Below are 15,321 nucleotides of genomic sequence, written 5' to 3'. Positions count from 1 at the left end.
AGTGTGGAATGTCCTGTCCCAGTCTGAGGAACAAACAATGAGCATGTCTCTCAATAATAATAGAATAGTGTGTGATCTCCAGTCCCAGCCAGAGGAACAGACATTGAGCCTGTCTCTCAATAATAATAATACAGTGTGTGACTTCTTGTCTCAGCCTGAGGAACAGTGAGCCATACTCTCAATAATAATAATACAGTGTGATCTCCTGTCCCAGCCTGAGGAACAGTAAACCTGTCTCTCAATAACAATAATCCAGTGTGTGATCTCCAGTCTTAGCCTGAGGAACAGACAGTGATCCTGTCTCTCAATAATAATAACCTAGTGTGGAATGTCCTGTCCCAGTCTGAGGAACAAACAATGAGCATGTCTCTCAATAATAATAGAATAGTGTATGATCTCCAGTCCCAGCCAGAAGAACAGACAGTGAGCCTGTCTCTCAATAATAATAATACAGTGTGTGACCTCCTGTCCCAGCCTGAGAAACAGACAATGAACCTGTCTCTCAATAATAATACTACAGTGTGTGACTTCCTGTCCCAGCCTGAGAAACAGTGAGCCATACTCTCAATAATAATAATACAGTGTGATCTACTTTCCCAGCCTGAGGAACAGACAGTGAGCCTGTATCTCAATAATAATAATACAGTGCGTGATCTCCTGTACTAGCCTGAGGAAAAGACATCGAGCCTGTCTCTGAATAATAATAATACAGTGTGTGACCTCCTGTCCCAGCCTGAGGAACAGACAGTGAACCTGTCTCTCAATAATAATAATAATTCAGTGTGTGACTTCCTGTCCCAGCCTGAGGAACAGACAGTGAGCCTGTCTCTCAATAATAATAATAAAGTGTGTGACCTCCTGTCCCAGCCTGAGGAACAGTGAGCTTGTCTCTGAATAATAATAATACAGTGTGTGACTTCCTGTCCCAGCCTGGGAAACCGACAGTGAGCCTGTCTCTCAATAATAATAATACATTGTGATCTCCTATACCAGCCTAAAGAACAGTGAGCCTGTCTCTCAATAATAATAATCCAGTGTGTGACTTCCTGTCCCAGCCTGAGGAACAGACAGTGAGCCTGCCTCTCAATAATAATAATACAGTGTGTGATCTCCTGTCCCAGCCTGAGGAACAGTAAGCCTGTCTCTCAATAATAATAATACAGTGTGTCATCTCTTGTCCCAGCCTGAGGAACAGTGAGCTTGTCTCTCAATAATAATAATACAGTGTGATCTCCTGTCCCAGCCTGAGGAACAGACAGTGAGCCTGTCTCTCAATAATAATAATACAGTGTGTGACCTCCTGTCCCAGCCTGAGGAACGGACAGTGAGCCTATCTCACAATAATAATAATACAGTGTGTGACCTCCTGTCCCAGCCTGGGGAACAGTTAGCCAGACACTCAATAATAATAATACAGTGTGATCTCCTGTCCCAGCCTGAGGAACAGTGAGCCTGTCTTTCAATAATAATAATCCAGTGTGTGACTTCCTGTCCCAGCCAGAGGAACAGACAGTGAGCCTGTCTCTCAATAATAATAATACAGTGTGTGACCTCATTTCCCAGCCTGAAGAACAGTGAGCCTGTCTCTCAATAATAATAATACAGTGTGATCTCCTGTCCCAGCCTGAGGAACAGTAAACCTGTCTCTCAATAACAATAATCCAGTGTGTGATCTCCAGTCTTAGCCTGAGGAACAGACAGTGATCCTGTCTCTCAATAATAATTAACCTAGTGTGGAATGTCCTGTCCCAGTCTGAGGAACAAACAATGAGCATGTCTCTCAATAATAATAGAATAGTGTATGATCTACAGTCCCAGCCAGAAGAACAGACAGTGAGCCTGTCTCTCAATAATAATAATACAGTGTGTGACCTCCTGTCCCAGCCTGAGGAACAGACAGTGAACCTGTCTCTCAATAATAATAACAATTCAGTGTGTGACTTCCTGTCCCAGCCTGAGGAACAGACAGGGAGCCTGTCTCTCAATAATAATAATAAAGTGTGTGACCTCCTGTCCCAGCCTGAGGAGCAGCGAGCCTGTCTCTCAATAATAATAATACAGTGTGTAATCTCCTGTCCCAGCCTGAGGAACAGCGAGCCTGTCTCTCAATAATAATAATACCGTGTGTGATCTCCTGTCTTAGCCTGAGGAAAAGACAGAGAACCTGTCTCTCAATAATAATAACCTTGTGTGGAATGTCCTGTCCCAGTCTGAGGAACAAACAGTGAGCATGTCTCTCAATAATAATACAGTGTGTGACCTCCTGTCCCAGCCTGAGGAACAGTGAGCCTGTCTCTCAATAATAATAATACAGTTTGATCTCCTGTCCCTGCCTGAGGAACAGTGAGCCTGTCTCTCAAAAATAATAATACAGTGTGTCATCTCCTGTCCCAGCCTGAGGAACAGTGAGCTTGTCTCTCAATAATAATAATACAGTGTGATCTCCTGTCCCAGCCTGAGGAACAGTGAGCTTGTCTCTGAATAATAATAATACAGTATGGTCTCCTGTCCCAGCCTGAGGAACAGACAGTGAACCTGTCTCTCAATAATATTAATAATACAGTGTGTGACTACCTGTCCCTGCCTGAGAAACCGACAGTGAGCCTGTCTCTCAATAATAATACAGTGTGTGACCTGCTGTCCCAGCCTGGGGAACAGCGAGCCTGTCTCTCAATGCTAATAATACAGTGTGTCATCTCCTGTCCCAGCCTGAGGAACAGTGAGCTTGTCTCTTAATAATAATAATACAGTGTGATCTCCTGTCCCAGCCTGAGGAACAGTGAGCCTGTCTCTCAATAATAATAATACAGTGTGTTTCTCCTGTCCCAGCCTGAGGAACAGACAGTGAGCCTATCTCTCAATAATAATAATACAGTGTGTGTCCTCCTGTCCCAGCCTGGGGAACAGTGAGCCAGACTCTCAAAAATAATAATACATTGTGATCTCCTGTACCAGCCTGAGGAACAGTGAGCCTGTCTCTCAATAATAATAATCCAGTGTGTGACTTCCTGTCCCAGCCTGAGGAACAGACAGTGAGCCTGCCTCTCAATAATAATAATACAGTGTGTGATCTCCTGTCCCAGCCTGAGGAACAGTGAGCTTGTCTCTCAATAATAATAATACAGTGTGTCATCTCCTGTCCCAGCCTAAGGAACAGTGAGCTTGTCTCTCAATAATAATAATACTGTGTGATCTCCTCTCCCAGCCTGAGGAACAGTGAGCCTGTCTATCAATCATAATAATACAGTGTGTGATCTCCTGTCTCAGCCTGGGGAACAGACAGTAAACCTGTCTCTCAATAATAATAATCCAGTGTGTGATCTCGAGTCTTAGCCTGAGGAACAGACAGTGATCCTTTCTCTCAATAATAATAACCTAGTGTGGAATGTCCTGTCCCAGTCTGAGGAACAAACAATTAGCATGTCTCTCAATAATAATAGAATAGTGCGTGATCTGCAGTCCCAGCAAGAGGAACAGACAGTGAGCCTGTCTCTCAATAATAATAATACAGTGTGTGACTTCCTGTCCCTGCCTGAGGAACAGACAGTGAGCCTCTCTCTCAATAATAATAATATAGTGTATGACCTCCTGTCCCAGCCTGAGGAACAGTGAGCCAGACTCTCAATAATTATAATACAGTATGATCTAATTTCCTAGCCTGAGGAACAGACAGTGAGCCTGTATCTCAATAATAATAATTCAGTGCGTGATCTCCTGTACTAGCCTGAGAAACAGACAGTGAGCCTGTCTCTCAATTATAATAATACAGTGTGTGACCTCCTATCCCAGCCTGAGGAACAGACAGTGAGCCTGTCTCTCAATAATAATAATACAGTGTGTGACCTCCTGTCCCAGCCTGGTGAACAGTGAGCCAGACTCCCAGTCATAATAATACAGTGTGATCTACTGTCTCAGCCTGAGGAACAGTGAGCTTGTCTCTCAATAATAATAATACAGTGTGATCTCCTGTCCAAGCCTGGGGAACAGACAGTAAACCTGTCTCTCAATAATAATAATCCAGTGTGTGACTTCCTGTCCCAGCCTGAGGAACAGACAGTGAGCCTGTCTCTCAATAATAATAATACAGTGTGTCATCTCCTGTTCCAGCCTGAGGAACAGACAGTGATCCTGTCTCTCAATCATAATAATACAGTGTGTGACTTCCTGTCTCAGCATGAGGAAGAGACAGTGAACCTGTCTCTCAATAATAATAATACAGTGTGTGACCTACTGTCCCAGCCTGGGGAACAGTGAGCCAGACTCTCAGTCATAATAATACAGTGTGATCTACTGTCCCAGCCTGAGGAACAGTGAGCTTGTCTCTCAATAATAATAATACAGTATGGTCTCCTGTCCCAGCCTGAGGAACAGTGAGCTTGTCTCTGAATAAGAATAATACAGTATGGTCTCCTGTCCCAGCCTGAGGAACTGACAATGAACCTGTCTCTCAATAATAATAATAATACAGTGTGATCTCCTGTCCCTGCCTGAGGAACAGTGAACCTATCTCTCAATAATAATAATACAGTGTGTGACTTCCTGTCCCAGCCTGAGGAACAGACAGTGAGCCTATCTCTCAATAATAATAATACAGTGTTTGACCTCCTGTCCCAGCCTGGGGAACAGTGAGCCAGACTCTCAATAATAATAATAATACACTGTGATCTCCTGTACCAGCCTGAGGAACAGTGAGTCTGTCTCTGAATAATAATAATCCAGTGCGTGACTTCCTGTCCCAGCCTGAGGAACAGACAGTGAGCCTGCCTCTCAATAATAATAATACAGTGTGTGATCTCCTGTCCCAGCCTGAGGAACAGTGAGCCTGTCTCTCAATAATAATAATACAGTGTGTCATCTCCTGTCCCAGCCTGAGGAACAGTGAGCTTGTCTCTCAATAATAATAATACAGTGTGATCTCCTGTCCCAGCCTGAGGAACAGACAGTGATCCTGTCTCTCAATAATAATAACCTAGTGTGGAATGTCCTGTCCCAGTCTGAGGAACAAACAATGAGCATGTCTCTCAATAATAATAATCCAGTGTGTGACTTCCTGTCCCAGCCTGAGGATCAGACAGTGAGCCTGTCTCTCAATAATAATAATACAGTGTGTCATCTCCTGTTCCAGCCTGAGGAACAGACAGTGAGCCTGTCTCTCAATCATAACAATACAGTGTGTGACCTCCTGTCCCAGCCTGGGGAACAGTGAGCCAGACTCTCAGTCATAATAATACAGTGTGATCTACTGTCCCAGCCTGAGGAACAGTGAGCTTGTCTCTCAATAATAATAATACAGTATGGTCTCCTGTCCCAGCCTGAGGAACAGACAGTGAACCTGTCTCTCAATAATAATAATAATACAGTGTGTGACTTCCTGTCCCAGCCTCAGGAACAGCGAGCCTGTTTCTCAATAATAATAATACAGTGTGTCATCTCCTGTCCCAGCCTGAGGAACAGTGAGCTTGTCTCTTAATAATAATAATACAGTGTGATCTCCTGTCTTAGCCTGAGGAACAGACAGTGAACCTGTCTCTCAGTAATAATAACATTGTGTGGAATGTCCTGTCCCAGTCTTAGGAACAAACAGTGAGCATGTCTCTCAATAATAATAATATAGTGTGTGACCTCCTGTCCCAGCCTGTGGAACAGAGAGCCTGTCTCTCAATAATAATAATAGTGTGTCATCTCCTGTCCAAGCCTGAGGAACAGTGAGCCTATATCTCAATAATAATAATACAGTGCGTGATCACCTGTACTAGCCTGAGGAACAGACAGTGAACCTGTCTCTCAATAATAATAATACAGTGTGTGACCTCCTGTCGTAGCCTGAGGAAGAGACAGTGAACCTCTCTGTCAGTAATAATAATACAGTGTGTGATCTCCTGTCCCAGCCCAAAAGAAGAGACAGTGAGCCTATCTCTCAATAATAATAATACAGTGTGTGACCTCCTGTCCCAGCCTGAGGAAGAGACAGTGAACCTGTCTCTCAATAATAATAATAATACAGTTTGTGACCTCCTGTCCAAGCCCAAAGGAAGAGACAGTGAGCCAATCTCTCAATAATAATAATACAGTGTGTGATCTCCTCTCCCAGCCTGAGGAACAGACAGTGAACCTGTCTCTCAATAATAATAATAATACAGTGTGTGACCTCCTCTCCCAGCTTGAGGAACAGACAGTAAGCCTCTCTCTCATTAATAATAATAAAGTGTGTGACCTCCTGTCCCAGCCTGAGGAACAGCGAGCCTGTCTCTCAATAATAATAATACAGTGTGTCATCTCCTGTCCCAGCCTGAGGAAAGTGAGCTTGTCTCTTAATAATAATAATAATACAGTGTGATCTCCTGTCCCAGCCTGAGTAACAGTGAACCTGTCTCTCAATAATAATAATACAGTGTGTGACCTCCATTTCCAGCCTGAGGAAGAGACAGTGAACCTCTCTATCAGTAGTAATAATACAGTGTGTGATCTCCTGTCCCAGCCCAAAAGAAGAGACAGTGAGCCTGTCTCTCAATCATAATAATACAGTGTGTGATCTCCTGTATCAGCCTGGGGAACAGACAGTAAACCTGTCTCTCAATAATAATAATCCAGTGTGTGATCTCCAGTCTTAGCCTGAGGAACAGACAGTGATCCTGTCTCTCAATAATAATACCCTAGTGTGGAATGTCCCGTCCCAGTCTGAGGATCAAACAATGAGCATGTCACTCAGTAATAATAGAATAGTGCGTGATCTCCTGTACTATTCTGAGGAACAGACAGTGAGCCTGTCTCTCAATAATAATAATACAGTGTGTGACCTCCTATCCCAGCCTGAGGAACAGACAGTGAGCCTGTCTCTCAATAATAATAATACAGTGTGTGACCTCCTGTCCCAGCCTGGGGAAGAGACAGTGAGCCTGCCACTCAATAATAATATTACAGTGTGTGATCTCCTGTCCCAGCCAGGGATCAGACAGTAAATCTGTCTCATAATAATAGTAATCCACTGTCTTAGCCTGAGGAACAGACAGTGATCCTGTCTCTCAATAATAATAAAAATACAGAGTGTGACGTCCTGTCCCAGCCTGAGGAACAGACAGTGAGCCTGTCTCTCAATAATAATAATAATACAGTGTGTGACCTCCTGTCCCAGCCTGAGGAACAGACAGTGAGCCTGTCTTTTAATAATAATAATACAGTGTGTGACTTCCTGTCCCAGCCTGAGGAACAGACAGTGAGCCTGTCTCTCAATAATAATAATACAGTGTGTGTCCTCCTGTCCCAGCTTGGGGAACAGTAAGCCAGACTCTCAACAATAATAATACAGTGTGATCTACTGTCCCAGCCTGAGGAACAGTGAGCTTGTCTCTCAATAATAATAATACAGTATGATCTCCTGTCCCAGCCTGAGGAACAGACAGTGAGCCTCTCTCTCAATAATAATAATAAAGTGTGTGACCTCCTGTCCCAGCCTGAGGAACAGCGAGCCCGTCTCTTAATAATAATAATACAGTGTGATCTCCTGTCCCAGCCTGAGGAACAGTGAGCCCGACTCTCAATAATAATAATACAGTGTGTGATCTCCTGTCTTAGCCTGAGGAACTGACAGTGAACCTGTCTCTCAATAATAATAACCTTGTGTGGAATGTCCTGTCCCAGTCTGAGGAGAAAACAGCGAGCATGTCTCTCAGTAATAATAGAACAGTGTGTGATCTCCAGTCCCCGCAAGAGGAACAGACAGTGAGCCTATATCTCAATAATAATAATACAGTGCGTGACCTCCTGTCCCAGCCTGAGGAAGAGACAGTGAACCTCTCTGTCAGTAATAATAATACAGTGTGTGATCTCCTGTCCCAGCCCAAAAGAAGAGACAGTGAGCCTATCTCTCAATAATAATAATACAGTGTGTGATCTCCTGTCCCAGCCTGAGGAACAGACAGTGAACCTGTCTCTCAATAATAATAATAATACAGTGTGTGACCTCCTGTCCCAGCCTGAGGAACAGACTGTGAGCCTGTCTCTCAATAATAATAATAAAGTGTGTGACTTCCTGTCCCAGCATGAGGAACAGACAGTGAGCCTCTCTCTCAATAATAATAAGGTGTGTGACCTCCTGTCCCAGCCTGAGGAACAGCGAGCCTGTCTCTCAATAACAATAATACAGTGTGTGATCACCTGTACTAGCCTGAGGAACAGACAGTGAACCTGTCTCTCAATAATAATAATAATACAGTTTGTGACCTCCTGTCCCAGCCCAAAAGAAGAGACAGTGAGCCTTTCTCTCAATAATAATAATACAGTGTGTGATCTCCTGTCCCAGCCTGAGGAACAGAAAGTGAACCTGTCTCTCACTAATAATAATAATACAGTGTGTGACCTCCTGTCCCAGTCTGAGGAACAGACAGTGAGCCTGTCTCTCAATAAGAATAATACAGTGTGTGACTTCCTGTCCCAGCATGAGTAACAGACAGTAAGCCTCTCTCTCAATAATAATTATAAAGTGTGTGACCTCCTGTCCCAGCCTGAGGAACAGCGAGCCTGTCTCTCAATAATAATAATACAGTGTGTCATCTCCTATCCCAGCCTGAGGAACAGTGAGCTTTTCTCTTAATAATAATAATACAGTGTGATCTCTTGTCTCAGCCTGAGTAACAGTGAGCCTGACTCTCAATAATAATAATACAGTGTGTGATCATCTGTCTTAGCCTGAGGAGCAGACAGTGAACCTGTCTCTCAATAATAATAACCTTGTGTGGAATGTCCTGTCCCAGTCTGAGGAACAAACAGTGAGCATGTCTCTCAATAATAATAGAACAGTGTGTGATCTCCAGTCATAGCAAGAGGAACAGACAATGAGCCTATATCTCAATAATAATAATAAAGTGCGTGATCACCTGTACAAGCCTGAGGAACAGACAGTGAACCTGTCTCTCAATAATAATAATACAGTGTGTGACCTCTTTTTCCAGCCTGAGGAAGAGACAGTGAACCTCTCTATCAGTAGTAATAATAAAGTGTGTGATCTCCTGTCCCAGCCCAAAAGAAGAGACAGTGAGCCTATCTCTGAATAATAATAATACAGTGTGTGATCTCCTGTCCCAGCCTGAGGAACAGACAGTGAACCTGTCTCTGAATAATAATAATAATACAGTGTGTGACCTCCTGTCCCAGCCTGAGGAACAGACAGTGAGCCTGTCTCTCAATAATAATAATACAGTGTGTGACTTCCTGTCCCAGCATGAGTAACAGACAGTGAACCTCTCTCTCAATAATAATAATAAAGTGTGTTACCTCCTGTCCCAGCCTGAGGAACAGACAATGAGCCTGTCTCTCAATAATAACAATACAGTGTGTGACTTCCTGTCCCAGCCTGAGGAACAGACAGTGAGCCTGTCTCTCAATAAAAATAATACAGTGTGTGACTTCCTGTCCCAGCCTGAGGAACAGACAGTGAGCCTGTCTCTCAATTATAATAATACAGTGTGTGACCTCCTGTCCCAGCTTGGGGAACAGTAAGCCAGACTCTCAACAATAATAATACAGTGTGATCTACTGTCCCAGCCTGAGGAACAGTGAGCTTATCTCTCAATAATAATAAAACAGTATGATCTCCTGTCCCAGCCTGAGGAACAGACAGTGAGCCTCTCTCTCAATAATAATAATAAAGTGTGTGACCTCCTGTCCCAGCCTGAGGAACAGCGAGCCCGTCTCTTAATAATAATAATACAGTGTGATCTCCTGTCCCAGCCTGAGGAACAGTGAGCCCGACTCTCAATAATAATAATACAGTGTGTGATCTCCTGTCTTAGCCTGAGGAACTGACAGTGAACCTGTCTCTCAATAATAATAACCTTGTGTGGAATGTCCTGTCCCAGTCTGAGGAGAAAACAGCGAGTATGTCTCTCAGTAATAATAGAACAGTGTGTGATCTCCAGTCCCCGCAAGAGGAACAGACAGTGAGCCTATATCTCAATAATAATAATACAGTGCGTGATCACCTGTACTAGCCTGAGGAAGAGACAGTGAACCTGTCTCTCAATAATAATAATACAGTGTGTGACCTCCTGTCCCAGCCTGAGGAAGAGACAGTGAACCTCTCTGTCAGTAATAATAATACAGTGTGTGATCTCCTGTCCCAGCCCAAAAGAAGAGACAGTGAGCCTATCTCTCAATAATAATAATACAGTGTGTGATCTCCTGTCCCAGCCTGAGGAACAGACAGTGAACCTGTCTCTCAATAATAATAATAATACAGTGTGTGACCTCCTGTCCCAGCCTGAGGAACAGACAGTGAGCCTGTCTCTCAATAATAATAATACAGTGTGTGACTTCCTGTCCCAGCATGAGGAACAGACAGTGAGCCTCTCTCTCAATAATAATAATAAGGTGTGTGATCTCCTGTCCCAGCCTGAGGAACAGCGAGCCTGTCTCTCAATAATAATAATACAGTGTGTCATCACCTGTCCCAGCCTTAGGAACAGTGAGCTTGTCTCTTAATAATAATAATACAGTGTGATCTCCTATCCCAACCTGAGGAACAGTGAGCCTGACTCTCAATAATAATAATACACTGTGTGATCTCCTGTCTTAGCCTGAGGAACAGACAGTGAACCTGTCTCTCAATAATAATAACCTTGTGTGGAATGTCCTGTCCCAGTCTGAGGAACAAACAGTGAGCATTTCTCTCAATAATAATAGAACAGTGTGTGATCTTTAGTCCCAGCAAGAGGAACAGACAGTGAGCCTATATCTCAATAACAATAATACAGTGCGTGATCACCTGTACTAGCCTGAGGAACAGACAGTGAACCTGTCTCTCAATAATAATAATACAGTGTGTGACCTCCTGTCCCAGCCTGAGGAAGAGACAGTGAACCTGTCTCTCAATAATAATAATAATACAGTTTGTGACCTCCTGTCCCAGCCCAAAAGAAGAGACAGTGAGCCTATCTCTCAATAATAATAATACAGTGTGTGATCTCCTGTCCCAGCCTGAGGAACAGAAAGTGAACCTGTCTCTCACTAATAATAATAATACAGTGTGTGACCTCCTGTCCCAGTCTGAGGAACAGACAGTGAGCCTGTCTCTCAATAATAATAATACAGTGTGTCATCTCCTATCCCAGCCTGAGGAACAGTGAGCTTTTCTCTTAATAATAATAATACAGTGTGATCTCTTGTCTCAGCCTGAGTAACAGTGAGCCTGACTCTCAATAATAATAACCTTGTGTGGAATGTCCTGTCCCAGTCTGAGGAACAAACAGTGAGCATGTCTCTCAATAATAATACAACAGTGTGTGATCTCCAGTCATAGCAAGAGGAACAGACAGTGAGCCTATATCTCAATAATAATAATAAAGTGCGTGATCACCTGTACAAGCCTGAGGAACAGACAGTGAACCTGTCTCTCAATAATAATAATACAGTGTGTGACCTCCTTTTCCAGCCTGAGGAAGAGACAGTGAACCTCTCTATCAGTAGTAATAATAAAGTGTGTGATCTCCTGTCCCAGCCCAAAAGAAGAGACAGTGAGCCTATCTCTGAATAATAATAATACAGTGTGTGATCTCCTGTCCCAGCCTGAGGAACAGACAGTGAACCTGTCTCTGAATAATAATAATAATACAGTGTGTGACCTCCTGTCCCAGACTGAGGAACAGACAGTTAACCTGTCTCTCAATAATAATAATAATACAGTGTGTGACCTCCTGTCCCAGCCTGAGGAACAGACTGTGAGCCTGTCTCTCAATAATAATAATAAAGTGTGTGACTTCCTGTCCCAGCATGAGGAACAGACAGTGAGCCTCTCTCTCAATAATAATAATAAGGTGTGTGACCTCCTGTCCCAGCCTGAGGAACAGCGAGCCTGTCTCTCAATAACAATAATACAGTGTGTGATCACCTGTACTAGCCTGAGGAACAGACAGTGAACCTGTCTCTCAATAATAATAATAATACAGTTTGTGACCTCCTGTCCCAGCCCAAAAGAAGAGACAGTGAGCCTATCTCTCAATAATAATAATACAGTGTGTGATCTCCTGTCCCAGCCTGAGGAACAGAAAGTGAACCTGTCTCTCACTAATAATAATAATACAGTGTGTGACCTCCTGTCCCAGTCTGAGGAACAGACAGTGAGCCTGTCTCTCAATAAGAATAATACAGTGTGTGACTTCCTGTCCCAGCATGAGTAACAGACAGTAAGCCTCTCTCTCAATAATAATTATAAAGTGTGTGACCTCCTGTCCCAGCCTGAGGAACAGCGAGCCTGTCTCTCAATAATAATAATACAGTGTGTCATCTCCTATCCCAGCCTGAGGAACAGTGAGCTTTTCTCTTAATAATAATAATACAGTGTGATCTCTTGTCTCAGCCTGAGTAAAAGTGAGCCTGACTCTCAATAATAATAATACAGTGTGTGATCATCTGTCTTAGCCTGAGGAGCAGACAGTGAACCTGTCTCTCAATAATAATAACCTTGTGTGGAATGTCCTGTCCCAGTCTGAGGAACAAACAGTGAGCATGTCTCTCAATAATAATAGAACAGTGTGTGATCTCCAGTCATAGCAAGAGGAACAGACAGTGAGCCTATATCTCAATAATAATAATAAAGTGCGTGATCACCTGTACAAGCCTGAGGAACAGACAGTGAACCTGTCTCTCAATAATAATAATACAGTGTGTGACCTCTTTTTCCAGCCTGAGGAAGAGACAGTGAACCTCTCTATCAGTAGTAATAATAAAGTGTGTGATCTCCTGTCCCAGCCCAAAAGAAGAGACAGTGAGCCTATCTCTGAATAATAATAATACAGTGTGTGATCTCCTGTCCCAGCCTGAGGAACAGACAGTGAGCCTGTCTCTCAATAATAATAATATAGTGTGTGACCTCCTGTCCCAGCCTGAGAAACAGACAGTGTGCCTATCTCACAATAATAATAATACAGTGTGTGACCTCCTGTCCCAGCCTGGGGAACTGTGTGCCAGACTCTCAATAATAATAATACAGTGTGATCTCATGTCCCAGCCTCAGGTACAGTGAGCCTGTCTCTCAATAATAATAATCCAGTGTGATACTTCCTGTCCCAGCCAGAGGAACAGACAGTGAGCCTGTCTCTCAATAATAATAATACAGAGTGTATTATTGTGTATTATTATTTCTCAGCCTGAAGAACAGTGAGCCTGTCTCTCAATAATAATAATACAGTGTGTCATCTCCTGTCCAAGCCTGAGGAACAGTGAGCTTGTCTCTCAATAATAATAATACAGTGTGATCTCCTGCCCCAGCCTGAAGAACAGTAAACCTGTCTCTCAATAACAATAATCCAGTGTGTGATCTCCAGTCCTGAGGAACAGACAGTGATCCTGTCTCTCAATAATAATAACCTAGTGTGGAATGTCCTGTCCCAGTCTGAGGAACAAACAATGAGCATGTCTCTCAATAATAATAGAATAGTGTGTGATCTCCAGTCCCAGCCAGAGGAACAGACATTGAGCCTGTCTCTCAATTATAATAATACAGTGTGTGACCTCCTATCCCAGCCTGAGGAACAGACAGTGAGCCTGTCTCTCAATAATAATAATACAGTGTGTGACCTCCTCTCCCAGCCTGGTGAACACTGAGCCAGACTCTCAGTCATAATAATACTGTGTGATCTACTGACTCAGCCTGAGGAACAGTGAGCTTGTCTCTCAATAATAATAATACAGTGTGATCTCCTGTCCATGCCTGGAATACAGACAATAAACCTGTCTCTCAATAATAATAATCCAGTGTGTGACTTCCTGTCCCAGCCTGAGGATCAGACAGTGAGCCTGTCTCTCAATAATAATAATACAGTGTGTCATCTCCTGTTCCAGCCTGAGGAACAGACAGTGAGCCTGTCTCTCAATCATAACAATACAGTGTGTGACCTCCTGTCCCAGCCTGGGGAACAGTGAGCCAGACTCTCAGTCATAATAATACAGTGTGATCTACTGTCCCAGCCTGAGGAACAGTGAGCTTGTCTCTCAATAATAATAATACAGTATGGTCTCCTGTCCCAGCCTGAGGAACAGACAGTGAACCTGTCTCTCAATAATAATAATAATACAGTGTGTGACTTCCTGTCCCAGCCTCAGGAACAGCGAGCCTGTTTCTCAATAATAATAATACAGTGTGTCATCTCCAGTCCCAGCCTGAGGAACAGTGAGCTTGTCTCTTAATAATAATAATACAGTGTGATCTCCTGTCTTAGCCTGAGGAACAGACAGTGAACCTGTCTCTCAGTAATAATAACATTGTGTGGAATGTCCTGTCCCAGTCTTAGGAACAAACAGTGAGCATGTCTCTCAATAATAATAATATAGTGTGTGACCTCCTGTCCCAGCCTGTGGAACAGTGAGCCTGTCTCTCAATAATAATAATAGTGTGTCATCTCCTGTCCAAGCCTGAGGAACAGTGAGCCTATATCTCAATAATAATAATACAGTGCGTGATCACCTGTACTAGCCTGAGGAACAGACAGTGAACCTGTCTCTCAATAATAATAATACAGTGTGTGACCTCCTGTCGTAGCCTGAGGAAGAGACAGTGAACCTCTCTGTCAGTAATAATAATACAGTGTGTGATCTCCTGTCCCAGCCCAAAAGAAGAGACAGTGAGCCTATCTCTCAATAATAATAATACAGTGTGTGACCTCCTGTCCCAGCCTGAGGAAGAGACAGTGAACCTGTCTCTCAATAATAATAATAATACAGTTTGTGACCTCCTGTCCCAGCCCAAAGGAAGAGACAGTGAGCCAATCTCTCAATAATAATAATACAGTGTGTGATCTCCTCTCCCAGCCTGAGGAACAGACAGTGAACCTGTCTCTCAATAATAATAATAATACAGTGTGTGACCTCCTCTCCCAGCTTGAGGAACAGACAGTAAGCCTCTCTCTCATTAATAATAATAAAGTGTGTGACCTCCTGTCCCAGCCAGAGGAACAGCGAGCCTGTCTCTCAATAATAATAATACAGTGTGTCATCTCCTGTCCCAGCCTGAGGAAAGTGAGCTTGTCTCTTAATAATAATAATAATACAGTGTGATCTCCTGTCCCAGCCTGAGTAACAGTGAACCTGTCTCTCAATAATAATAATACAGTGTGTGACCTCCATTTCCAGCCTGAGGAAGAGACAGTGAACCTCTCTATCAGTAGTAATAATACAGTGTGTGATCTCCTGTCCCAGCCCAAAAGAAGAGACAGTGAGCCTGTCTCTCAATCATAATAATACAGTGTGTGATCTCCTGTCTCAGCCTGGGGAACAGACAGCAAACCTGTCTCTCAATAATAATAATCCAGTGTGTGATCTCCAGTCTTAGCC

Source organism: Atractosteus spatula, assembly GCF_055471065.1.
Source record: "Atractosteus spatula isolate fAtrSpa1 chromosome 10 unlocalized genomic scaffold, fAtrSpa1.hap1 SUPER_10_unloc_3, whole genome shotgun sequence".
Lineage (NCBI taxonomy): Eukaryota > Metazoa > Chordata > Actinopteri > Semionotiformes > Lepisosteidae > Atractosteus > Atractosteus spatula.
This window is presented reverse-complemented; position numbering follows the sequence as displayed.